The following is a 25,853-nucleotide window of genomic DNA, read 5'->3' as shown; positions in this document are numbered from 1 at the left end:
CTTAAGGCAGTATGAGCCCATTAGCGGTGCATCACTGCATGCTTCGCACCTCCCCAGGTTTCACGTTAGTGGAGCTGCATTTCGCTCAATGGGTCATTCTAGCACCGAGTTTTTCTTGATACGTAATTTACAATTTTTTTTGTGGAGAAGCAAGGAATCTGAGGAATGTTTGTAGATATTTTCCAAGGTATTCCGAAGACTCGTTGATTACGCAATGCATCTATGACTGCGGGTCTCTCTACTGAATCAAATACCTTTTCATATTCCATGAAAGCCATATAAAGAGGCTGATTGAACTCCGCAGGTTTCTCGATTACCTTATTGATCACATGGATTGCGATCCATTGTGGAATATCCCTTCCTGAAGCCAGCCTGCTCTCTTGGCTGATTGAAGTAGTGTTTCCCTGATTCTATTGGAAATTACCTTGGTGAATATTTTATACAATATTGAAAGCAAGCTAATGAGGCTACAATTATTGAATTCTTTAACGTCTCCCTTCTTATGGATTAGTATAATGTTGGCATTCGTCTATCTTTCTGGTACACTTGAAGTCGTGAAGCATTGCGTATAAAGGGCTGCAAGCTTTTCAAGTATGATATCTCCTCCATCCTTGATTAAATCAACTCCATCTTCTCCAGCAGATTTCCCCCTGGTCATGTCTTTCAAGGCCCTTCTAACTTCATCGCTAGTTATAGAAGGAGCCTCTGCATCCTGTTCATCACTGCTTCGAATGGAGGTAGTTTGGCTGCTCTCGGCACTGTACAGGTCAGTATAGAATCCTTCCGCTGTTATTATTGTATCATCGAAATTGCTGACATTACCCTGCTTATCTTCCACTGCATACATCTTGCTTTGCCCTGTGCCAAGTTTTCTTGTCACAGATTTCATGCTGCGGTCATTTTTTACTGCTTCCTTAAGCTTTTCCACGTTATAATTTCGAATATCCCTTATTTTCTTGTTCATCAGTTTTGACAGCCCAGCAAATTCTATTCGATCTCTCTTGAGTAAGACACTTTCATGCTTTGTCGTTTCTTTACTAGGCCCTTTGTTAACTACTTGGGAGAGCTTAGCTACTGGTGGCCTTGGTGCCTCGCGACTAATTTCAATTGCTACTTTTGAAGTCAACCTATAGTAACGGCTTCATTCATTACCTCTGTGTTATCTTCGTCTTCCTGTTCTAAAGCTGCACATTTGTTTGCGAGCCCCAGCACGAATTGGTCTGCTTTTACCCTTACTGCGTCAGGTAGGCCTCTTTCTTCGTGACTAGTTTTACTCTGTCTTCAAATTGATAGAAATCCTAGACCTCACTATGGACCCTGCAGTTTATCCTACCTAGCACTTCTAGGTACCAGCAGGTGTGTGGTGCTCTTGAATGAACGTCTTTGGCGCCAACTCGAGTAGTTGCCACTGGGAATGTGCCGCTCTACAATGACGAAAAAAAGATTCTCTGATGCTCAGCGGAATCGAACCCACGTTACAGTGTTCCTGAAGGAATACTAGACAGTTTTAGTTTAGCGCACGCTATACCATTGCGTACGCTACAACATAACGGGTTGTCACTGTGCATGCGCAGAACGCTAAACGATTCATAGCGTATAGCGTGCGCACGCTATTTCTCAGATTTAGCGTTGCCGTGTTTGCGTGGTTTCCGTAAAACGTGGCGGCGGTCCCCGCTGCCCGCTTCGAACTGAATTTGGCGTTGCTTTTATAGAATTCACTTGGTTCGTAGCAAATGACTGTGTAAACGGCTTTCGCTTATTCTCAGGCGGCCTGAGACTGGATTTTGTGTAACCTTGCAGTTTTTGAGATCTCTTCTCGTTCGAACGAGACGAAGCCTAACGAGGGAAACCTTCGAGCGCCACCTACCGGTGATGTCGGGAGATAAGCGAGACGTATGGCCTCTAAAATCGGAAAATCTAGCAGGCCAATTAAAACTGTAATAAACGTGCGCTGCTTAGCGTACGCTATGCTACAACTGTCTACTGCGTGATGCAGTAGTATAGCTGCGCCACAAATCACTGGGAATGTGCCGGTTTCAGTTAACGCCTTTCATGCAAACGCTGTCCACACGAATGCACTGGGTCAATGAACCTTCGCCAACTTGGGTGACCACTGAGCGTGCGGCAACCGATTCTGGGCGTTCGCAGCTTCTCGTCTCGGAGGCCACGGCCGGACTTCTCGGCAGTGCCACCAGACTAGACAGCGTGTCCAGAAACAGGGTTGCCGCATTCGGACACATCATGCAGTGCAATGCATGCCCAGTGATAAGCGCGAAAGAGGAATCTCGCTGCGCGCCTCGCACATGACTCGTTTCGACGGTGGCGGCATTGCGTTGTGTGGCTGTATTTATTCTATGCTAAGCGCATCACCCTCGACAGTCATCGTGAGATGGGTTCCGGGGATTTTTTTCACATTCAGGTTATCATATTGTGGTTCGCAAAGTGTAGTTTGCAAAGGAAGCTTCGATTTTAAAATGTTCACGGATATTTACGAATACGGCAAGAAAGAAATGAGGTGAGAAATTTTGTACGATAACGGAAAGCGCAGTACTTGCGATTTCAGTGGTGGCTCCAGGACAGAAATATAGGGGGGGATACTATGAAAAGGATGGTTGAGGCTGTGTCTCCTGCATTAAAAGTGCCGAGATGACTCAGCGCGTTTATTTGAATGCCGCGATATTCACCTAACAAGAATTATAGGGAAAGTGCACCTCCCATACGCGCTTGTTCTTAAAGCGATGGATCCAATTAGCGGTCAGCGTCGAAATAAACGAGGGACGCTTACAGTATTGGCGGGAAAGGAGCAGAGATGTATAGAGCCGGGTTCGTTGCACGCATAGGTTACAATAGTGACACGTACACATGTTTATCTTTCACCGGTAGCCGCTTTCAACATTGGCTGACAAATGTTAAACGTTATCGCTCGGCGCAGGACGCGCCTGCATTGGAAGCTTCTCGGACGTTATCAATGCTTCTATCCGTCGTCTGTGGTCACCGACGCCCATGTAATCTGATTGTATGAGCGACGCGAATTGTCTAGAACTTTCTGGAAGACACGCGGGCATCAGGGATTAATCTGGAACCTTCGATGACTCAGGTATAAAAGCCGACGCGTTTCGCCGCTGATCAGATTTTCGACGACCGCCGACTGTGTTCGCCGCTTTCGTTGTGCTTTGAGTGTACCTTGCTTTTGTGGGCACAGGTTCGCCCAATAAACAACCAGTTCCGTTGTACAGTTTTACAACTGTTTTCTTCAGCGTCACTACTACGTGACATCTGGTGGAGGTGCTAGTGCGTTCATGCAGCGAACGCCCCCGCAAAGCCGCGATCCAAGCCCTAAACCGGAGGACAACGCCAACGTCACCAAGGACCAGCGAGCTAGCCGTAGGCAGCAAGGACTTCTGCCGGAGTACGGACTTCTTCCCGAGAAGAGCACAGCGATCAAGGCCAAGTCAAAGACCCTAATGGCAGCCCCAGCGTCCCCCATCCTGCTGCAACAACCTCGGGAGCCACCGACCTTCCGTGGATCTTCGGCTGAAGACCCTGAAACCTGGCTGGAGACATACGAGCGGACCGCGACGTTCAACAAATGGAGTGACGAGGACAAGCTGCGCCATGTCTATTTTTCGTTGGATGACGCTGCTCGGACCTGGTTTGAGAACAGGGAGACCACCCTGGTTACGTGGGACCTTTTTCGTGAAAACTTCGTGAGAACCTTCACGAGTGTCGTACGAAAGGAGAGGGCAGAGGTTCTCTTAGAAACCAGAGTGCAATTGCCCAACGAGAACATCGCTATCTTCACGGAGGAGATGACTCGCCTCTTCCGCCACGCCGACCCCGACATGTCTGAAGAAAAGAAAGTTCGGTTCTTGATGCGAGGTGTCAAAGACCAACTATTCGCCGGATTGATGCGCAACCCGCCCAAGACTGTCACCGAATTTCTTTTCGAGGCTACAACGATCGAGAAGACGCTTGAAATGCGCGTCAGGCAATACAACCGCCGTGCCCTGACCAACTACGCCGACGCTCAAGCGCCAGGCGCCGACGACCTGCGCGAGACCATCAGAGCGGTCGTTCGCGAGGAGCTGCATAAGCTATTTCCCAGGTCGCAGCCTCACGTGGCATCTATCGCCGACGTCATCAAAGACGAAGTTCAGCGCTCACTTGGAGTTCCCGATGTGCAGCCACAATCGCCGCAACCCCAGCCGGAAGCGCTGACCTACGCCGCCGTCGCCCGTCGTCAAGGCCCCCCTCCGCGCTCGCGCCAGGGCCCCGTAACGCCGCAGTTCCGTCGTCCACCGCCGCCGCCGCCAGCACGCCCGCCCGTCGTCCAGCGCAGCTACCAGAGGAAGACGGACATATGGCGCGCCCCCGACCACCGCCCGCTCTGCTATCACTGCGGGGAAGCCGGCCATGTCTATCGCCGATGCCCATACCGCGAGATGGGCCTACGAGGGTTCCCCGTCAACGCGCCGCGTCCCGATCGAGGTGAACGACCACGCGACATCGCCGACTACCTTGCCGGAGCCCAGTGGCAACCACGACGACCCTCACGCTCGCCGTCACCAGGCCGCTACATCTCGCCGCATCGCCGCCTGTATGCCGGCCCAACCCGGGGCCGATCTCCGAGCCCATACCCGGGAAACTAAAAGCAGCAACCGATGGAGGTGCGGTTGCTGTACGACGCAATGCCGAACATCCTCCGCCGCCGCCGACGACGACGATTCGCGAATCATCACGACGAGATATCAGCACGCCGCCTAGCAACAGCCTTGACAACACATCGCCGCCGAACGAAGACCTTCCGACGCGACGTAGCAGCAGCAGAGCAAGCCGACGCAGCCGTGATCCGACGCCACGAATTAACCGCAACGCCAGACGCCGGTCTACCGATCTAGACGTGCTCATCGATGGTCATAACGTCACCGCTCTCGTCGACACTGGCGCCGACTATTCAGTTTTCAGTGGCGCGTTCGCCGCCAAGTTAAAGAAGGTGCAGACGGCCTGGCAAGGACCCGATATACGGACAGCGGGAGGTCACCTAATAACGCCGGCTGGAATCTGCACATCGCGAGTCACGGTAAACAACCGCACTTACCCGGCGAGCTTCGTAATCCTGCAGCACTGCTCCAGGGACGTCATCCTAGGCATGGACTTTCTACACCAACATGGTGCAGTCATCGACTTAAGGTCCAAGTCGATAACGCTTTCAACACACAAAGCGATACCGCCGGATACATGCATCAGTTACCATGCCTTGAATGTGCTTGAAGAACAAGTCACCGTTCCGCCTCACTCCAGCGTAATGATTTCCGTCGGTACGGAAGTGCCTGCAGACATGGAGGGCGTCATCGAGGGCGATCATCACTTATTGCTGTACCGTGAAATTTGCGTCGCTAGAGGCATAGCTGAGCTACGTGCAGGGAAAGCAACGGTGATGCTCACGAACTTCAGCCCCGAATACAAGCACATTAACAAAGGCACCACGGTTGCCTACATCGACGAAATAGTACAAGCCAGCAGTGCTTTCGCCTTCACGGATTCCAGTGCACCCGCAACGACGACTATAATACCTGAAGCAACTTTCAACGTTAATCAGAACCTTCCCAGGCATAAGAAAGAACAACTAAAAGCTCTGCTCCTGCAATACAAGGATTGCTTCTCGTCGTCGTCAAAAGTTCGACAAACCCCTGTCGCCAAGCACCGAATCATAACCGACGAAAATGTCCGCCCACTGCGTCAGAGCCCGTACCGAGTTTCGGCACGCGAACGCGAGGCCATAAGGCAACAAGTCGACGAAATGCTACGCGACGACATCATCCAGCCGTCCAAGAGTCCGTGGGCGTCCCCCGTGGTGTTAGTGAAGAAGAAGGATGGAACCCTACGTTTCTGCGTCGATTATCGTCGCCTCAACAAGGTCACGAAGAAGGACGTATACCCCCTTCCACGGATTGACGACGCCTTGGATCGACTATACAACGCAAAGTATTTTTCGTCGATGGACCTCAAAACCGGCTACTGGCAAATCGAAGTCGACGAGAAGGACCGGGAGAAGACGGCCTTTATAACACCAGACGGACTGTTCGAGTTCAAGGTCATGCCGTTTGGTCTTTGCTCGGCACCTGCGACTTTCCAACGCGTCATGGATACAGTACTGGCAGGCTTGAAGTGGCAGACTTGCCTCGTCTATTTGGACGACGTCGTTGTGTTTGCCTCAAGCTTCGAAGAACACCTGCGGCGCCTTGAAACAGTTCAAGCAATCAAAACCTCCGGACTCACGTTAAAGCCAGAAAAGTGCCGCTTCGCATATGAAGAGCTCTTGTTTTTGGGCCACGTCATCAACAAGTCTGGAGTGCGCCCCGACCCTCAGAAAACTGCGGCCATCTCCAACTTTCCTCTGCCCGCTGACAAGAAGGCAGTGCGTAGATTTCTGGGACTGTGCGCCTATTACAGGCGCTTCGTCAAGGATTTTTCACGGATCGCCGAGCCACTGACGTACCTCACGAAGGCCGACGTCGAGTTCAAGTGGGAGATGCCGCAAATCGAAGCATTTGAAGAACTGAAGCGACGCCTACAATCGCCGCCCATCCTTGCGCATTTCGACGAAAATGCCGATACCGAAGTCCACACCGACGCAAGCGGCGTAGGACTCGGCGCCGTGCTTGTGCAGAAGACTGATGGACTAGAAAGGGTTGTAAGTTACGCTAGCCGGTCGCTATCGAAGGCGGAAGCAAATTATTCCACAACAGAAAAGGAGTGCCTCGCCATCATCTGGGCTACATCAAAGTTTCGCCCCTACCTCTATGGCAGGCCCTTTAAAGTTGTGAGCGACCACCACGCCTTGTGTTGGCTAGCTAACTTGAAGGATCCTTCAGGTCGCCTCGCACGATGGAGTCTGAGACTTCAAGAATTCGACATCACCGTCGTTTACAAGTCCGGGCGAAAGCACTCTGACGCCGACTGCTTGTCTCGCGCCCCCGTCGAACCGCCGCCACAGGATGACCAGGATGACGACACTTTCTTGGGACCCATCAGTGCCGACGAATTCGCCGAACAACAGCGAGCCGACCCGGAACTAAGGAACCTTGTAGATTACCTGGAAGGCAAGACCGTCACTGTGCCGAAGGTGTTCAGGCGAGGATTGGCGTCGTTTTTCTTGCAAAACGACATTCTCCTAAAGAAGAACTTCTCGCCTCTCCGAGCCAACTACCTCCTCGTGGTACCCTCAGCATTGCGTCCAGAGGTTCTGCAAGCTCTCCATGACGACCCAACGGCTGGACACCTCGGTGTTTCCCGCACGCTCGCAAGGATACAAGAAAAATACTACTGGCCTCGCCTCTCTGCCGACGTCGCCCATTACGTAAGGACATGCCGAGACTGTCAGCGACGCAAAACACCGCCGACAAGGCCATCCGGACTTCTACAGCCGATCGAGCCACCTCGCCGACCGTTCCAGCAGATTGGGATGGACTTACTGGGGCCTTTTCCGACGTCGACGTCCGGGAATAAATGGATCGTCGTAGCTACGGACTACCTCACCCGCTACGCCGAAACAAAAGCCTTGCCCAAAGGCAGTGCTGCCGAGGTAGCCCGATTCTTCGTTGAGAACATCCTCCTGCGTCACGGTGCCCCAGAAGTCCTCATCACCGACAGAGGTACTGCCTTTACGGCAGAACTAACTCAAGCCATCCTGCGATACAGCCACACAAGCCATCGCCGGACCACCGCCTACCACCCGCAGACGAATGGCCTCACCGAGCGCCTAAATAAGACCATCGCCGACATGCTGGTAATGTACGTCGACGTCGAACACAAGACGTGGGATGCCATCCTTCCGTACGTGACCTTCGCATACAACACGGCCGTGCAAGAAACGACGCACATGGCGCCGTTCAACCTGGTCTACGGAAGGAACCCGGCAACGACGCTTGACGCCATGCTACCGGACGTCACCAACGAAGAAAATCTCGACGTTGCCACCTATTTGCAGCGTGCCGAAGAAGGTCGACAGCTCGCCCGCCTGCGCATCAAGAACCAGCAGAGGACCGACAGCCGACACTACAACCTTCGACGACGCTACGTCGAGTACCAGCCCGGTGACCGTGTTTGGGTCTGGACTCCGATACGACGACGAGGACTTAGCGAGAAGCTGTTACGTCGCTATTTCGGACCATATAAGATCACCCGACGTATTGGCGCACTGGACTATGAGGTCGTGCCAGATGGCATTTCGCAATCACAGCGGCGCCGGGCACGACCTGAAGTCATCCACGTGGTGCGTCTTAAGCCTTTCTACGCCCGCTGACAAACTTAGGTACTTTGTTACTTTGTTATTGTTTTTTGTTATTTTGTTTATTACGCATGGTTTTGTTTTCGCTTTCGTGTTTGTTTGTAGCATCGGGACGATGCTTTTTAAGGGGAGGGTATTGACACGTACACATGTTTATCTTTCACCGGTAGCCGCTTTCAACATTGGCTGACAAATGTTAAACGTTATCGCTCGGCGCAGGACGCGCCTGCATTGGAAGCTTCTCGGACGTTATCAATGCTTCTATCCGTCGTCTGTGGTCACCGACGCCTATGTAATCTGATTGTATGAGCGACGCGAATTGTCTAGAACTTTCTGGAAGACACGCGGGCATCAGGGATTAATCTGGAACCTTCGATGACTCAGGTATAAAAGCCGACGCGTTTCGCCGCTGATCAGATTTTCGACGACCGCCGACTGTGTTCGCCGCTTTCGTTGTGCTTTGAGTGTACCTTGCTTTTGTGGGCACAGGTTCGCCCAATAAACAACCAGTTCGGTTGTACAGTTTTACGACTGTTTTCTTCAGCGTCACTACTACGTGACAATAGAATATAGAGGTTGAGGAGAGAAAACATCAAGGAGACATAGGCAAAATGCCGAACTGCCATAGATGTAGGAAAACCTTATTAGCTCAAGCAGGCTACAGGTGACTATTCCGACGAGGCGATGACAAATAGTCATAAGCGCTATTGATTACTTGCCTGCGCTATCTGACGCTACTGCGCTACTGACTTAAACCTAAACAGCCCTCACGAAGGACGGTCAGCGAAAAAGGCCGTTTGAGCGGTCGCGTCCCAACAAGTGCTCCGGGCGACACGCGGGCGAGTCGCTTCATGGTGTGGAATGCAATTAAGATGGCTTTCAAACTCTGCCTGGAGGGGCTGTTCCCAGCGTGAAGCTCCAGTGTGAGCGTGACACTGAGCTGGCGGGTTCGGCCGCTGTCTCAACCGGGGCTTTATCCCCGAGTGCGCGACGGGCAGCCCTCGCGCACGCTCGCTATCGATCCTCGCCGATTCTCAACGTGCGCCGCCTCGTGTGGGCCAAGACCAGAGTGGTTAAGCCACTCAAGCCAGTTGTGTTTTACGCGGCCGCCGCCACCTTTCTTTTCGAGCCTCAGGGTGCGTTAATGCTTGCGCCATATAGTATAGTGTGAATTCTTTCTAAGAATGCATATGGTAAAAGCAGTCCAATAAAGCACTGGTAATTCCTTACACTAGCCCCACAAAGCAGTTTAAAGCGGAAGCGTAAAGTATAGCGTTTACTACAAAATGCGCCACAATATTTATGCACTACGAGAAAGAGAGAAAAACATGCGGATCCCATGGTGAGAGAATCAGTTTAGGCGAAGCTTGCATCAGTGTTTGTGAAGTACTCTGCTTTTAGAGGCCAGATGCAACTACAAAGCACGTGACTAAGTTGGACGCATTTTCACCGGGAAACGCAACACTCAACGTAAACTTGTTGCTCTCCAAAATCCCAAGTGCTGCGACGAAAGAATGACGTCATGACGAAGCCTCAGTGCCGACGACGACTACGATCAAATGACGACGGCACAATGAGGAACGCATAGCGACGATGGACTGCGTGACAACCCCGGCATAATGACTGCACGACGGTGAATTGACGGGCAAGGATAACGCGGTGAAGGACGAGCTGTAAGTGCACCACGTCGAAATACGAGAAGTGGTTCAGTTTGCGTGGCGCAGACTGGGAGACGTCACATTATGCCAACAGCTTAAATTTATCTTGTTAGTGGTTTCCAGCGTTCTTAGAACTGGGGGCCCAATTTCAGTTCCCCAGCGAAAAAGTGACAGTTTCTCCTGCTGAACGACCTAGAAAAAGGCCTTCTCGCGCAACTTAAAAACCAATATGAGTTGACCTCGTTAGTAGCAACAAGCTTTAATTTGCAATGTCAGTATAGCGACGTTAACAGTGCTAATTAAACAGATAAAATAGTGCATTTAATAAATTTTCGAGAACACGAATACACATACCATGTTTTCTGACGTCCACCGTTTCCGACAATCCGGTTTCTAAAAAAAAGGCGCAATTCCGCCCCAAAGGCGAAGCATCGATTAGTGGACAGATAGTGCACAGCTATACGAAGTAAGGATAGTAGTTTTATCGGCCGTGTAAACTTGTAAATATAGGCATACTAACTAAATGAACAAGCATGGTGTCACGCGCGCACAAGCAAACATGAACGCATCTCCCTTGATGACTGCGGAAAGTCAAAACGCTGGAATGAGTAAGCGCGGCGGCGAGCGAATCGTGCCACATAAACTAAGCGGTGAAAACAGAGAGCAAAGCGGACTCTGTCCCCGCCGCAGATGGCTTTCGATATACAGCGGCCGGGCGGATGCTTTTAGGATGCTTGCGGCACAGGCGGGCTCATGCGGCCGTGAGGCCAGCCGGAGTACCCCCCTCCCTCTGGAGCGTTGCGCGCGACTGGAAGACGTGCGCTTCCCTCCCTTGCGTACGCGAGATTGAGCCGCGATCGCCGGCTCACCCTCGCGCATACGGCGCACGGGGACGATTTTATCGCCCTTGGACTTTATACGGAACCTCACGGCGACGGCAGAAATGCGCCTGGAGTGTTCATATAATTGCGCAACAAAATAACACATTTGTCTTGAGCGCTCTACTTTCAGGATTCACCGGCAGTCTTCGCAAGAACACACGGTATATCCAAAACCCGCAATCGCGCAAGACCGCAGGTTGCAGCCAGCAGCCGTAGAGCCTAAAAAAAGGGTCTTTTAAAAAATGGTACTGACTAGCAGGCTCAAGTCAACGCGTTACGCAGCTACACTGCAACGTACACCTTGACGCGACCTAGACACTCAGTCGAATAAATATTTCCATAAGCAGCTCTCAAGATTGGTCTTGAACGCAACTGTGCACAGCTGTACACTATTGTCATTTTGCGTCCCCTGCAAGTAGGCAAATACATCCAAAGTGGCGGTTCGGGTTATCGGTGACGTGAAATTCGTAGTCCTGTGGCCTCTTAGATGGCTTAGTTAAGAAAAACCCTGCAAACGTGTACGCCTCGACCACCGAAAACACAGGAGGGATAGTGACAACTGCGGACTTGGACGGAAGCATACACGGTGTGTGTATGCTCGTGTACGCGGCAGCTCAGGGGCCAGCATGGCTGTGTCTCGGATGCCATGGAGCTGGCTCAACTGTTGATACCGTAGCGCATTTCAGAATACTATTCAGGTTTAATGTCATATTTTACCTTCTCCTTTTAAAGCAAACCGTTCTTCTAAAGCGAGTCATCCCGGGTTATAAACGTGGCTACTGGGTCGGTCAGTATCTCGGCTGATATGTTTGAGGATATATATATATATATATATATATATATATATATATATATATATATATATAATGCCAGTACGCGTGTCTCTGGTCTGCGTAACAAAAATATCTATTCCCACATAAAATCTGAACAAATAATGTCGGCTATAGGTACCTTTAAAGCACGCCGGCCTGTTAACAGAATAACGGAATATATTATTCGGCTATTGGATCAGGCATCATTAGAGCGATCAGCTCCTAAAGAGTTTATAACCTTACTTACGGTAAGCGACATTTTATCTATATATTAACACTTTGTATGCCTGTGTGTGTGTGTGTGCGTGTGCGTGTGCGTGTGTGTGTGTGTGTGTGTGTGTGTGTGTGTGTGTGTGTGTGTGTGTGTGTGCGTGCGTGCGTGCGTGCGTGCGTGCGTGCGTGCGTGCGTGCGTGCGTGCGTGCGTGCGTGCGTGCGTGCGTGCGTGCGTGCGTGCGTGCGTTTTTCAGTTTACTTAAGTGCCTGCCAACAGCTGTAAAGCCTTGGCGACAGATCACTCGTACATACATAGAGCATGGACATAATAAAATATGAAAACAGAACAACATTTTCAACAATATTACATGCTAAAGTAAGTATAGAAAGCGTGAGTGTGTATAAGAAAGTTATAAAGATGTGCTTGCCGAACTCAATTACATCAAGCATCCTGTGCGCCAATTTAACACAGGCACGCAAATGAAAATATTCATGTCAGATGAACTGGCATTGCACATCTGTTGCATCCGTGTCTTGGGGCAGGTTATATAGATATTAGGTTAAAGCACGTCAAAACAAGTGCTCGCTTTCAGTGACGGAACACGAAACTGCAACGATGCTAGTAACACATGACAATCAATCAGCCCGTGCGCCACTTGTAGCCAGAAACTTGGGTCACGCGCGAGTCTCCCCGTCACGCAAAGAAAGCATACACTTAAGTCAACGAACCGGATTGAGTATATTCATAGTATCGCGACGTCGACGAATATATCTGTCGTAGAAAGTGCGAACGAATCACACTGAACGTCTTCTCTTAAGTTACCTTGATGGGTACTAATAGAGTTTCACACAGTAGAAGCAAGCTCTTGTTGCGGCCTGACTAGTGCGCAGGACAATGTTTTGAAACAATCAGGAAGCCGAACCTTCTTTAAGTCTAGATGTTAAGCCTAAATGCCTCATTACTCACAACACAGAATACATGAAGGCGAAAATCCAGCTTGAATTTACATAAACACCAAGGTCACGGACATCAAGCACACAACGAATACTATCACCCGAGAAAGCATCATTAAAATTTGTCTACACACGCTTTCTGGGAAAACACAAAACACTAATTTTCTTCACATTAATTTCAAGCATGTTGGTAGCACACAACTCACGAATAAAGGAAACGTCCTCCAGCAATTATAAGTCATTTAGGCACTACATTCTTTAAAAGAATTTTATATCATGAGTAAACATCAAAGTTTGTGACTCAATTTCATAACAGAGCAAATCATTAACAAACACCAATAACAAAAGTGGTCCTAAATTGGAACCTTCAGGTACACCCTACAAAGATGTAAATGGGCTGAAAGATGTATCGATATTTTGACCACGTGTACTCGATCAGAAAGGTAGCTTTCGAACCACTATAGAAATTGCGCAAATCATTTTTGTTGTAGCTGATGACACTTTGTCAAAAGGTTTCGTCAAATCAAAGTACACTGTGTCCAATTGACAGCGCTTAAAAACGGTCGGTGCGATGTAACCGAGAAAATCGTTTATGTCGGTTCCGGCTGATCTGCCTTGCACAAAGTCATGTTGAATCAGATAAATCTTGCCCTAAATATAGGCGCATTACTATTTCAAAAACCTTTAAAAACTCTGAAAGAAGAGAAACAGGCTGGAATGTTTTCACGTCACAAGGGTAACCAGCCATGAACACAGGGACTAGAACTGTTTTCCCCTGCGACGAGAAAAGCCCACTTCGCGAAGGAAGATTAAACACGTAGGCCAAAATAGGAACATCTTTTACGCAACCTTTGATTATAAAGTACCCTGTCGCCAACACGCCGCGGTGGCTTATAGCGTTGCGCAGCGCCAAGCTGGCGGGAATTGATCCCCTGGTGTTCAAAACTACGGCGTGCCTCATAATGAGATCGTGGTAAGTATAAAACCCCGGGATTTATTGTTGTTAACCAACGTGAATTGAGAATAAAATACAATCATGAGCACTGCACAGTTCACTAGGTTGTGTGACTGGGGTTGTTACGTAGTGTATACGGCTACATTGCATACTCAGCGCGGTCATTGACTTGGTGCTGCTTGTGTGTGTGAGTAAATTTAAATTATAGGGTTTTACGTGCCAAAACCACGATCAGATTATGAGGCCCTCCGTAGTGAGGGACTCCGGAATAAATTGGATAACCTGGGATTCTTTAACCTAATCTAAGTGCACCGGTGTTTTCTCATTTCGCCCCCCACGGAAATGCGGCCGCCGTGGCCGGGATTTGATCCCGCGACCCCGTGCTTAGCAGCTCAGCCAATAAGCAACCACGGCGGGTGATTGACACTCTGCGTGAGATTGACAACGAAAATATTAAAACTGAAATCAAACGAAAGTGCAGAAATTGTACAGATAATAACAAAAGAAACTGATTACAAAGTGATTATTACTTCTGATGAAAAGTTATTGTTTACAATAGGCCTTAAAGGGGCCCTGAAGCAACAATCGGGCTTAGTGAAAATTGATATGGTTGATGCCTCTTCCATAGGAATCGGTCGAACACGAAAGTCTTCACAGAAGCTGTTTGCTTCTTGAACTCACGGTTGGCTGCAACGAAAGGCGCACGATCTGCGGGTCGGCGACAGTGCTGCTTCGGTGAGTTCGGCGAGTCGCTTCGGCGAAGCTTTTTGGTCCGTCTTGGGCAGCCAGTTGAGTTGCGACGCGCTCAGCTTGCGAGTGGCACCGCGAACGCGTTCTGCTTCACGCTGGCGTGTCTCTCGCCGGACCAAAGCGAGATTCGCCGGTCGACGTCGTTGCCTTTCTGCGCCGCTTAGAGCCGCAGTTGGTACCATCGCAAGCGAAGCAGTACGCGGCGTGTAAGCACTGCTGATGCATGTTGCAACTGGACTCCGTAGGCGACGAGACGTCACAGGCTAATCGGACGCGAAAGACAAATCACGTGCGGAAACTGCGTCATCACCTCAGCAGACGGCCTACACCGGGCCAGGGTTGCCAGATGGCCCCAACAAAAAATAGTCGTATGATCTAAAAATGCTGCCCAAAAATAGCCAGATGCAAATTTTTCGCGAGCGAAAAGTAGCCATAAACATAGCCAAAACGTTCGATGATGTTCTGCAAGTGTCTTGTAGGTAGTGTAGATGGTGTTCAAATCTCACCGTGTATTTGAGGCTCCAAAATTGCTTCCGCCGCATGCAACCATGGTGCACAACACTAGCCTCAAGGTCTGCGTAAATAATTCTAGTGAGAGCTGCCACTCAGACGTGGATTTGGACACCACTTATTGGTACAATGAGTCGACGGATTTCTTTTCCGATTTACTCATGACGTTAATGGTATTTACTAAGCCACGTTCTGAGGTAACTTTAGTTCATGTCTCACTTGACCCGTGGCATTTTCCTATAAGAGTCGGGCAAAATATTGCCAGCTCCGACCTCGAGGATCACCTTCGGCTGGTCACGATCGAGTGCCCAGGAGGCGGCCCGAGTTCAAGGCATTTTGGAATGCCTTGCCTAAGCTTGATTCATAAAACAGACATGTTATTTATCTGCCGCTCTCTCTCTCTTTCTCACAGTTTTGTCATTTTTAGTCGAAAGCAGCTCGACACTGAGTTAACAAATGCACCCCCTGGAGGCACACTGGACTCTGGAGAAAACTTGAAACCTTCTCGCATTTTCCTCGTGCGAAGAAGCGGCAGTTGCAACTAAAATTCGCCTTCGAGTGGAAACAAACAGAATCATCTGCTGGCCCATAACAGAAGAAGTGAATTAAAGTTTATAGTTTTAATTTACACGTGGATTATGGCACTGGCAATAATCTGGGTACTATTTGTATCGAAAAGAAATGAACTGTGCAATATTTAAACAGGGATTCGCTCGCAAGATTCGTTCAATATGAAAACGTGTACGTAAGTTTCTGTAAATGCAGGCACGAATGCGTGTGTTGTCACATTTCCGAGGGCGCTGTGCACCTTACCTTCAGTGTGACATGAAAAAAAAAGAATATATGTAATTCCGCTAGGGAACCTACAAAACTGACTTTATTGGTCGCGCACGGCTGTCGTGAAGTACAAAGTAAGCGCCTTCGTCTAACAAATTCAAGCACCATACATCAGAATATGAAGTCAGTAGAACACCATGTATACCTTCAAAAACTGGCAAGAGCTCTTTGCCCTACTACTAATGCGATGTGTGCAAAAATAATAAAATATAGACGTAGGAGTACCACAAGCACCTATTATGTATATCGAACGCAGTTCTTTTTGTCATCACAGCTGGAAATACGCGTGAGCAAAGTACAATATAATGGCTAGTAAGACGAACAAAGAGGAATTACAATGACTATGAGCTTTCCCCATCAAAAGTTGTCAATGTTCTCACTGGAAGATGGTGCTCATGTAGTGCTATCGCGAACATGCAGGCCACAACTAAAGCAGAATATTTCGTTTTGATCGTTAGTAGAGACTACAGCGCTTCGCTGAGCATGTACATAAAAAACCGTCGCGCTTCTCGATGAAAGCGACGCGTTTTCTTTCGTAAAGTCACTGGGTAAATAAATAACGCGATGATGTGCGGGAAACCAAGTAATAGGCGTTGAGGAACCCTTGATAAACATTGAAGGACCACAGGCGAAAATGACGCGCCACGACATGCGTGCGAATACTCGAGCTGTTCTGCAAGTCCACATAATAGTTTGCAGTATAGCAGCCCGGCCGACACGGAACACGTACTCGACAGCTGTCAGCCCCACCGTTTTTCTTACTGAACCATGCGTGAACCGGCAGCAGATGGCGCCGAAACCAAAACAATGACGTGAAAACATGGCAGCCATGACGCCATCCTCCCAGCGCCGACATTGCCTAAAAACACAGCCTTCGAGATTGCCTACAGAAATTTGTAGCAGCTTTGGGTTTTCATAAACTGCCGTTCCCGGGTTTTGTCAGTGTTGACGTGGTCCTTGGGACTCCGAAGTCCTTAAGACAAAAATAGCCCAACTATAGCCATGTAGCCAACTAAAAATTTTCGACGCCAACCCGCATAAAAAGTAGCCCATTTTGGCTATTAATAGCCCAGTCTGGCAACCCTGCACCAGACTACACTGCATTCATGGAGGAAGTATGGTGGCTAGAAGGGGCAGTGTGACGGTCGCCATATGCGCGCCATGGGAGAGAGGCGCACAAAACTCGATGATATTTTTTACGCCGCTAGGGGCGCGGCCGTCGTCGGGAGCGCGCGAGATCTTCGCCGCTACAGCCATTGCTACAGCTGCTACAGCCACGTGTATTTGGCACTGTGCGCGAACTTCCACACGTGCAACTGTGTTTGTGTGACTCCTGGACGCGCACCATGTGAATGATTCCGGATAGCGACACACTATTACCATGTCAGCGAAAGCAGGTACGTGTTTTGTGCCCGGTTGTAAAAGTGGGTACAAGTCGTGTCCGGCAAGGGTGTCGTCGTTTCGAGCTCCCAAGGATGCATTGAAACGGGAGCAGTGGGCCCGTAATATAAAACGGGGCGATAAGGAACTAACCAACGACTGCGTCGTTTGTGAACGTCACTTCGAGGCAACGTTTATACAGAGGACTTATCGTCATGTTATCAATGGTGAGATGGTTGAAATTCCACGCGATCGGCCGCTGCTAACAGAGGACGCCGTTCCTACAATCTTCCAGGATGCGCCAAAATACCTCACAAAGAAAACGCCGACTAGAAGGAAGGAGAGAAACCTGTGTGAACAAGGTGAGCCCCTGACTAAAAGAAGGACTACTGTAAAGCAGCAGGCGCCGGAAGAAAGGGAACAAGTAATAGAAGCACAACATGCTGCAGAATCGGAGTTTATCGAAGCTGTACATACTGACACGATAGAAGTGGAGCCGCAGAGTGAAGTCAGTACGGAATACGTGTGCCGCAACATCAAACTTCCTAACACAAGCTGGAACAAACTATCGTTTTCCACTGAACCAGGGACCGTCACTTTCGGCCTTTCCGAGTTAGAGGGTGCCGAGTTGGATCACCTACTGCTGCCGAAATTGGTGAAGTTTGAACAGGCCGTTGAGCAAGTAGCAACAGTCAGTTGTTCTGTTGTTCTTAGGGGCAAGCTGCACCTAAAACGCAATGTTTCCTCACCAGATGAGGCGCAGTTGGTGCTGAACAGCGCACATTCTCTGATTTTATGTGCTGGCTGTGGTATGAAACCAAACGCAGTCGGAAAATATGAGTATTTTGCCGGCTTGTACTTTTCGCCTGAGTGCAGCCTTACGTGCGAAAGTAAGGGCCCTTGCATGCACTGCAAGTAGCTACGAAAGATCTTGCAAAATCAGCAATCACGACGGAAGCATGGCGTTTCAGTTAAAAGGCGTGCCAACACTTGCCGCCGTCTGGCAGCTGCTGAACGTACAGAGGGAACTCGAATTGTACTTACAATTCTCAGCTGTGCTGATTGATTTGTTTTAGTGCATTTTTTCGAACTGTGTTGAACTTTTTCTGGTCGTGCTGAACTGATGCATGAGCATGTGAAAAATAAAATGTTTCTGAAGAACCAGCTGGATGCACCGTACAAACTTCTTTTTACATTTCCAGAAACACTTGTTCAATATACTTAGTGGTAGTAGAATGACCAGTGTTGTAGCCTTGTGACACGCACAAGTTGTAAATGTTAAGGGAATATAACACCCCTCTTCGAAACATGCAAGTTGCAGCCGCGCAGTTAGTATAGTTTCCGCGCGAACCGGCGCTTGTTTTTCTTTATTGAGTGCGGGGCGTAACTAGGGAACAAGAATAAAATAAGTTGAGGAGCACCTCGTATCCGGGACGAACGTCTAGCACAAATTTACATAACACGGGCCACTGTCAACTACCCATTCGCCGTACGTATAGCATACCTCGCGCAGAGACTGGCAACTCAATAAAATTGCTCAGTTGCAACATATATGGGAAGTTTCGCGTGCAACAAATGCATGCCGCATAACGAACGAATATGCAAAAAAATATATATGTATACTTAGCCCTCAGCCACGCTCTACCAACACCGCTGCACGCGCTCCCGACGCGCGCAGCGCCACCTCGACCTGCCGCCATGTTTCATCGCCTGTATGTGCACCTTCTGGCCCTTGCCCGTCACACTGCCCCTTCTAGCCACCATAGAGGAAGGTTTGTTTCCTTCCTCCATGACTGCATTGGAGCCTCCGCTGTGCTGTGACTATCGTAGCGCTCCCTGTCGGCGCTCGTTAGTGTCACGATGCACTACTTCGCTTCACCGCTCCTAGATAGCGGCGCCATCCCTGTCGAGAGAAAGCATCTTTCGCGCCGACGCCACATCCGTTACAGGACGTTGATGGTGGACCCTGGCCTAAAACACTTTCGTGTTAAAAACACCTTCTGCGGATAGCATACGCATGTGACTATCTCAGCCAAATGTTGCATTCGTGCGAGATACGTGGTGCTCACAAGCGAAGCGCGAAGTCGCCTTTTTCTCGCTCACTTTTCAACAGAGGCGTTCTCCTCACCCTTTCGGCGCTGCCGGGGACTTCCCGTTGACGTGAATTCCCATAGAGCGTTGTCATCTTCCGATAGCGGTCATGAATCAAGAAGGGTGTTTGGACCAGTGCGCTTATTACTGCTGTTAGTGCGTATATTTTTGAAGCAGTGTACTAAACAGGCTAAACTAGACGAAAAACTGCGTTTCGAATTTCAGTAAGAATTACGTACTTCCGGAAGAAGCCGAATATCTCCAGCTAACGCGCGGCCGCGCCCGCCTGCGAAGGAAATAAACTTTGGCCACACCGCTTATCAGTGTCGTAGCCGTGGGGTTTTGCTGATTTCGATTAATTTTGGATACTCGACTAGCCTCGAACCACGCGAAACTCAAGGAAAGACCACACGTACGGTCGCCAGCACGCACGCACTACTGGCAGCTCCTGGCTAGACGCCTTGGCAGACATACTGGAGCCCACGAACGCGAGCGCGCACTCCAGCCCTGTGGTGAGTATAGCAATAGAAAACGCGCTACAGTTGCATGTGATGGCTGCGTCTTCTGCGTTGCGTAGATACCGCGGCCGCCGCGTGGTGTCACGACGAGCCCGCTCGCTGTAAAGTCCCTGGAACCTGGAAAGTACCGCAGCCCTTTTCTCTTCGCCGTCGCGCCGCCGATTGGTCAGTTGCCGTCACGCGATCACTTTTCGCCATAGATGGTCCACGCCGTGCCGGAGCGGGCAAGCAGACAAAGGCATCGCTCGCACACGCCGCGCGTATGAGCCATCGACAAGGTCGGAGTCTTCATTTTGTGTAATTTAGGGCATATGTAACTTTGGTAGACTTAAAACGAAAGCAAAATATCCGGGTGCTGCGCTTTCGGGTGCAGCAACCACCGGGAGTCCGGGAAAGCGCTTTTCACGATACCAATCAAGTGGAAAGAGCGACAGCAATCGCCGTGCTATCTGGCTGCACCGAACAAAGCGCGACAAATTCACTCCCACTAGGTGAACTTAATGATATCGCAAAGCTGAGAAGCCTTGCGATATCATCGAACTGCGTAAATGCCATAGTGTGATCGAGACGCTTCTTGACGCGTTTGCTTTGTAGACTGCGCGGTTTGCCTTGCGCAAACAAGGCGAGGAGATGCTCAGAAATGTGCAGAACCGAGCAAAATGCCACTCGAAAAGCGTCGGAATGCGGGCGGCTGTGTAGAAAATAACATAATGTAGTGAGAAAACCACTGCAATAAAGATCTATCGACCTGCCAATGTCGAATATTAAAATATACATTTTCTCGTGTGGTGTTGTTTATGACTGCTTAAAACAACGGGAAAGTGACCTGGATAACTGTTTTAGCATCCGTTTCCTCGTACTGCAGTCAGGGATATTTATCTTCGTCGAAGTCGATCTGTATCAATCGTTTCGAGCGCGGGTAAATCAGTAGCCACGTTCGAAAGCTATTACATCCCCGCTTATAAACGATGCGTGGTAACGCTTGATACCTAGTCAGCCTAAAAAATTCTGTGTGACACACGAGCTTGGGGTTCGTTTTGCATTTAGAACGGGGGACGCGCAGTTGAATTAATTTTAATTAATTTAATTATGTGGTTTTACGTCCCAAAACCACGATCTGATTATGAGGCACACAGTAGTGGGGGACTCGAGAAATTTGGACCACCTGGGGTTCTTAAACGTGCACTTAAATCTAAATACACGGGTGTTTTCGCATTTCGCCCCCATCGAAATGCATGCGGTCGCCGTGGCCGGGATTCGATCCCGCGACCTTGTGCTCAGCAGCCCAACACCATAGCCACTGAGCAACCACGGAGTTTTGTTATTGGACTTCACAGGGCCCACAGCGACAACCATCATGCCGGTCTTCACTGTACAAAGCCTAGAAAACCCGAGGAAGAGCTGTTCGCGTTCTTTGCAGCGCGTCGAATAGCTTACAAGTTAGCCAGGAGGGTATAAAACAGTGATGTAAACAAACCCGAGATTCGCGTAGGCCTGCGACGGATAAAATGCTTAAAACACGAGCAATGTTGCTTAATTATGCAATTTATTATATTCCTTGCACAGCTTCCCAACGAGCACAAAACTTATCGGGAAGGAGAACAAACGAAAGAACCGCCGCTCAAGCGCGAGTTCGCTGGTCTCGCTGCATGCAATTTGGCGCCTGTAAAAATCTTCCGATCGTACTTATCTGTACTGCTTCGCACGCATAGAAGATGCACCGTCTCATCTTTTATGTTAAGGACGATGAAATCTTTCGATTTGGGATAATATAAACCGCTGAAAGCGAAGCTACAAAGCTGAGCTGCTGCCGCCCGATAAAGGCGTTGGACGAAATCTGGCAACGACCGCGCTCCGGCGGTTGCGGTACTTTCCAGTGACTTTAGCTCGCCGAGCTCCTAGCGGACAGCCGCGTGCTCTGCCGTTTCCGTTTGCGGCCTCACGCATACACATCTGGATTCCCGCCATTTTTCTTGGCAACATCAATCAACATAAACGCTGACAGGGAAGAAATCTTCACGAGTGGTAGAGGCGCCGTCACGTTGCTAACACAGTGGTCTTTTCTAGGCAAAAATGGCATTATCCAGCAACTGACCACAACCAGAAAGCTCCCTTTGTACACAGCTCCAACTCATACCGGCAGAGTTGATCTTCATTCACTCACGTCGTTTGCCAGCGGCCGTCTTTACTGCAGCGAACAAATACGACGACCAAAGGCGTTGCTCAATAGTTGTGTGCATTCCCGCCGGTACGATTAAGCCAAGAGTTTTGCACTCTCGCGAGAAATTTCTCTCAGCCGTTTGTAAGTGAACACTCACTCTGCTCTACCCACATCGTCATTCAGCTGAGCTGGGTTTGCTGCACTAAAACAAGAAATTGTCGTGGACCAAACGTCGGCTACTAAGTCAAGTGGTTGCATAGTGTTTATTTTTTCTTGGATTTTCTTTCAAAATGAAAAGAACGGGCCAGAGACCGGCGCCATGCGCTCGGCAAACCTTGGCGCGGCACCCGCTTCCTGTGCGCAAAAGCGCGCACGGGGGAGGAGAACACGGGGCCAGACAAGCTGGTAGGAACACGCCGCGAGCAGCGAAGGGGCAAGATGGAAGACGCTCCCCGCATCAAAATTCATGAGGGTTGCTTCCTGGCAAGCTCGGCTGCCGGAGCCGCGGGGAGGCCCGGCCTGATGATAACGGCGCCAGGGGTCGTCCTCAGCTTGGCGCCGCCGCTTCGAGCGCCCCGCGGTGCTTCGGCTGAAGAGGCGAGCAGGGCGCCTCGCGAAGGCCCGACGAGACGGGGCCAGAACTCCGCAGAGCGCGGATTTCTATGCCGTTGGAAATAATAAACGCTGCACTCTCGTCATCCCTGTTTACCAACGGCCCCCAGTGCTCATTTAGGCATTCTTGTGCACTGGCAAACACAGGTCGCCATTTGCCAGTTTGCCTTTCTCATCTATATATATATTGTGAGCGTTGCATGTGCATTTATTTCATCTTCCTCACCTGCACGTACTCATCACCACTCGGGGCCGTAATAGTGGGTGGCTTGCTCGCTGAAATAAAAGGAAGACCTGCGGCATAAACGTTGTCTCATAAGTTGGAGGTTGTTCTCGGGGCCCTCGTCTCATCTCTCGAGCTTCCTGGAGCTCCACTCGGGTACGCCTGCTCTTGCGAGGACACCTTCTAGGACGATCTCTAGCACTCGGGAAGATCCCCAGATGTTCGCTGGTTTCCACGGCAACGATGTTGAGGGCTGGTTGGAAAATTACGACCGCGTGAGGGCATCTAACCGATGGGGCGATTCCGCGAAGTTCAGTTCAGTTCAGTTTTATTTCCTTAAAGACCCCTTTGCTAGGGGTATTACATAAGGGGTGGGTACAGTTGATGCAACAGAAACACAGGTATTCAGAAAACTACAAGAAAGCTACATTTCGCAAGTGCACAGAAAGAAGGGGGAAAAATGCGCGGTGAAAAAAGCTGATTATTTTTCAGCCAACAAAGACATTTTCGAAGAACGATGTCGGGCAAGTGATTTCAGCCACGTGGTGGGGAAGTGCGTTCCAGTCTGATGCTGTGCGGGAAAAAAAAGACGAAGAAAAGGTAGTTGTATGGGAGCGTGGCCGTAAGACTTGTAATGGGTGCCCAGTTCGTAGCGATATGCGTGCGGGTGGTGTGATATATGGCTCGTGAATTAGGGAACTGTAAAAAAACTTATGAAAGAGGCAAAGGCTGGCTGTAGCGCGACGACGTGCAAGGGGCTGGAGATCAGATTTTGCTCTTAAGGATGATACGCTTACGTCATATGAGTATGATGAATGGATGTATCTGACGACGCGGTTTTGAAAGGACTCGAGCGCGTTAACAAGATAGACTTGATATGGATTCCAGATGGGTGATGCGTATTCAACTTTCGGTCTGATAAGGGATTTGAAAGCTAGGAGTTTTACGTTCTGCGGGGCGTCACGCAAGTGTCGTCTCATGAAGCCAAAAGTTCTGTTAGCTGATGAAAGTATGTTGGAAATATGCGTACCCCAACTGAGATCATGAGAAAGTGTTACGCCCAAGTACTTAAATGATTCTACTGATTCTATGGGAACGTTTACTATTGTATAAGAGGACAGGAAAGGGTTACGGCGGCGGGTAAAAGATATATGCTTACATTTGTTGGGATTAAGAGTCATTAACCATTGTTCACTCCAAGACTGCACGTTGTTAAGACTTTGTTGTAAGGTGATTTCGTCAGTAGCATTAGAAACTGGATGGTAAATCACGCAGTCATCAGCAAAAACTCGTATCTTGCAAGATACATGTAGGGGTAAGTCATTAATATAAATTAAAAAGAGAAGAGGACCGAGAACTGATCCCTGCGGGACACCAGAAGTTACAGGGAGAAGAGTGGATGATTTGTCATTTATAGAAACGAATTGGTAGCGATCAGTAAGGAATGCTTCGAGCCATTTGAGTACGTCACTGTGCAAGTTCAAAGAAGAAAGTTTTAGTAGTAAGTGGCGGTGAGGAACTTTGTCAAAGGCCTTTTCATAGTCCAGAAAAATAGCGTCAGTTTGTTGGTTAGAGTCAAGGTTTATATGCAAGTCGTGTAGAAACAAAGCTAGTTGCGTTTCGGTAGAGAAGCCCTTACGGAACCCATGCTGTGCCGAATGAAAAAATTGATTGGCGTCCAAGTGATTCATGATCAGGGAGTAGATGACATGTTCCATGATTTTGCACGGAAGGCTAGTGAGAGAGATCGGTCGATAATTTAGCGGTGTGTTCTTATTACCAGACTTGTAGATGGGAACGACCTTCCCCACCTTCCAGTCGTGAGGCATGGAGGCTGTAGCAAGTGACTGAGAAAATATAAGACACAAAAATGATGAAGAAATATATTTTGTATTTTTTAGCAGTTTAGAGTTTATATCATCTATACCTGCTGAGGATGAAAGTTTAAGGTTTTCAATAATGCGCAAAACACCATCAGGATAAAACACCACGCTCGGCATGCTAGAAGCTATGTTGCAGGGGACATTAGACAATGGAACGTTATTATCATTAGAAAATACTGACGAAAATGCGTTGTTAAATATTAGTGCGCACTCAGTTTCAGGCATGATTTCCCCCGCATCATTTACAAGAGTTATAGCGCGTGTGTTCCCAGGGTTGATAACTTTCCAAAATTTTTTGGGGTTGTCTGTTAGCATTTTAGGTAAGTCATTGTTGAAAAAGGACCATTTGGCATTGCGGACAGCACGTAAGTATTCTCTCTCAGCGGCGTAGTATTTTTCCCAAGTTGGGCTTAAATTCTTCTTGGCATTACGAAAAAGTCTTTTTTTCTTATTTTCCAACCTCTTTAGGACTCGCCGCCAGGGGGCCGAGGAGAACAGACGTGTCTCACATGGGCTCCCGCTTTTCGTGCTTCTCATCCCGGAACAAGGCCAGTGACGAATCTAAGTTTTGCACCGGTGCAACCGGCAAGACGAGAGAAATCGCCGGACAATAGCCTATTTCGGGTAAGTGCACCTTATTTCAAGATATCAAGTCGACCGCACACCCACCAGGTTAAGCCTAACGCCAAAGCAGCTGCTGCAATCCCATCAGAGGAAACGCCGTCGCGGCGCACGCCACGTGAGCACGAGCGCACGAGCGCTCGCCCACGCCGCGGCGAAGAGCCCCTACGATGAGCCGAGAGGCAGCTGCAGCAAGCGAAATGTCAAAGGCGCAGAAAGAAGAGGAAGCAAATGCAATGCAAACGGACACTACGATGAGCCGAGAGGCTGCTGCAGCAAGCGAAATGTCAGAGAACCAGAAAGAAGAGGAAACAAATGCAATGCAAACGGACCGGAGGGAAGAAAACACCGGGGAAGATATGTGGAACTATGATACAGAAAGCGGCAGAACAATCGAAGCGGAAAGCGCCTGGCTCACGAGGAGCAAAAAGGGCAAGAAGGACACCACGAATGTAAAGACGCCGGCAACAAAACCAACTAATGAGCAGACGTCCAATCCAGCA

The 25,853-nt window shown here is 49.3% G+C and overlaps 1 pseudogene; it reads left to right on the top strand.

Annotated features, from left to right (window-relative positions):
* The window catches only part of LOC125941358 (uncharacterized), a 157,985-nt pseudogene extending 132,642 nt beyond the window's left edge, over positions 1 to 25,343 (top strand).
* Positions 25,344 to 25,853: the final 510 nt, after the last annotated feature.

Source organism: Dermacentor silvarum, chromosome 11, assembly GCF_013339745.2.
Source record: "Dermacentor silvarum isolate Dsil-2018 chromosome 11, BIME_Dsil_1.4, whole genome shotgun sequence".
Classification (NCBI taxonomy): domain Eukaryota; kingdom Metazoa; phylum Arthropoda; class Arachnida; order Ixodida; family Ixodidae; genus Dermacentor; species Dermacentor silvarum.
Note: the sequence above shows the minus strand (reverse complement) of the source record. Positions and strands in the feature narration are given on the sequence as shown.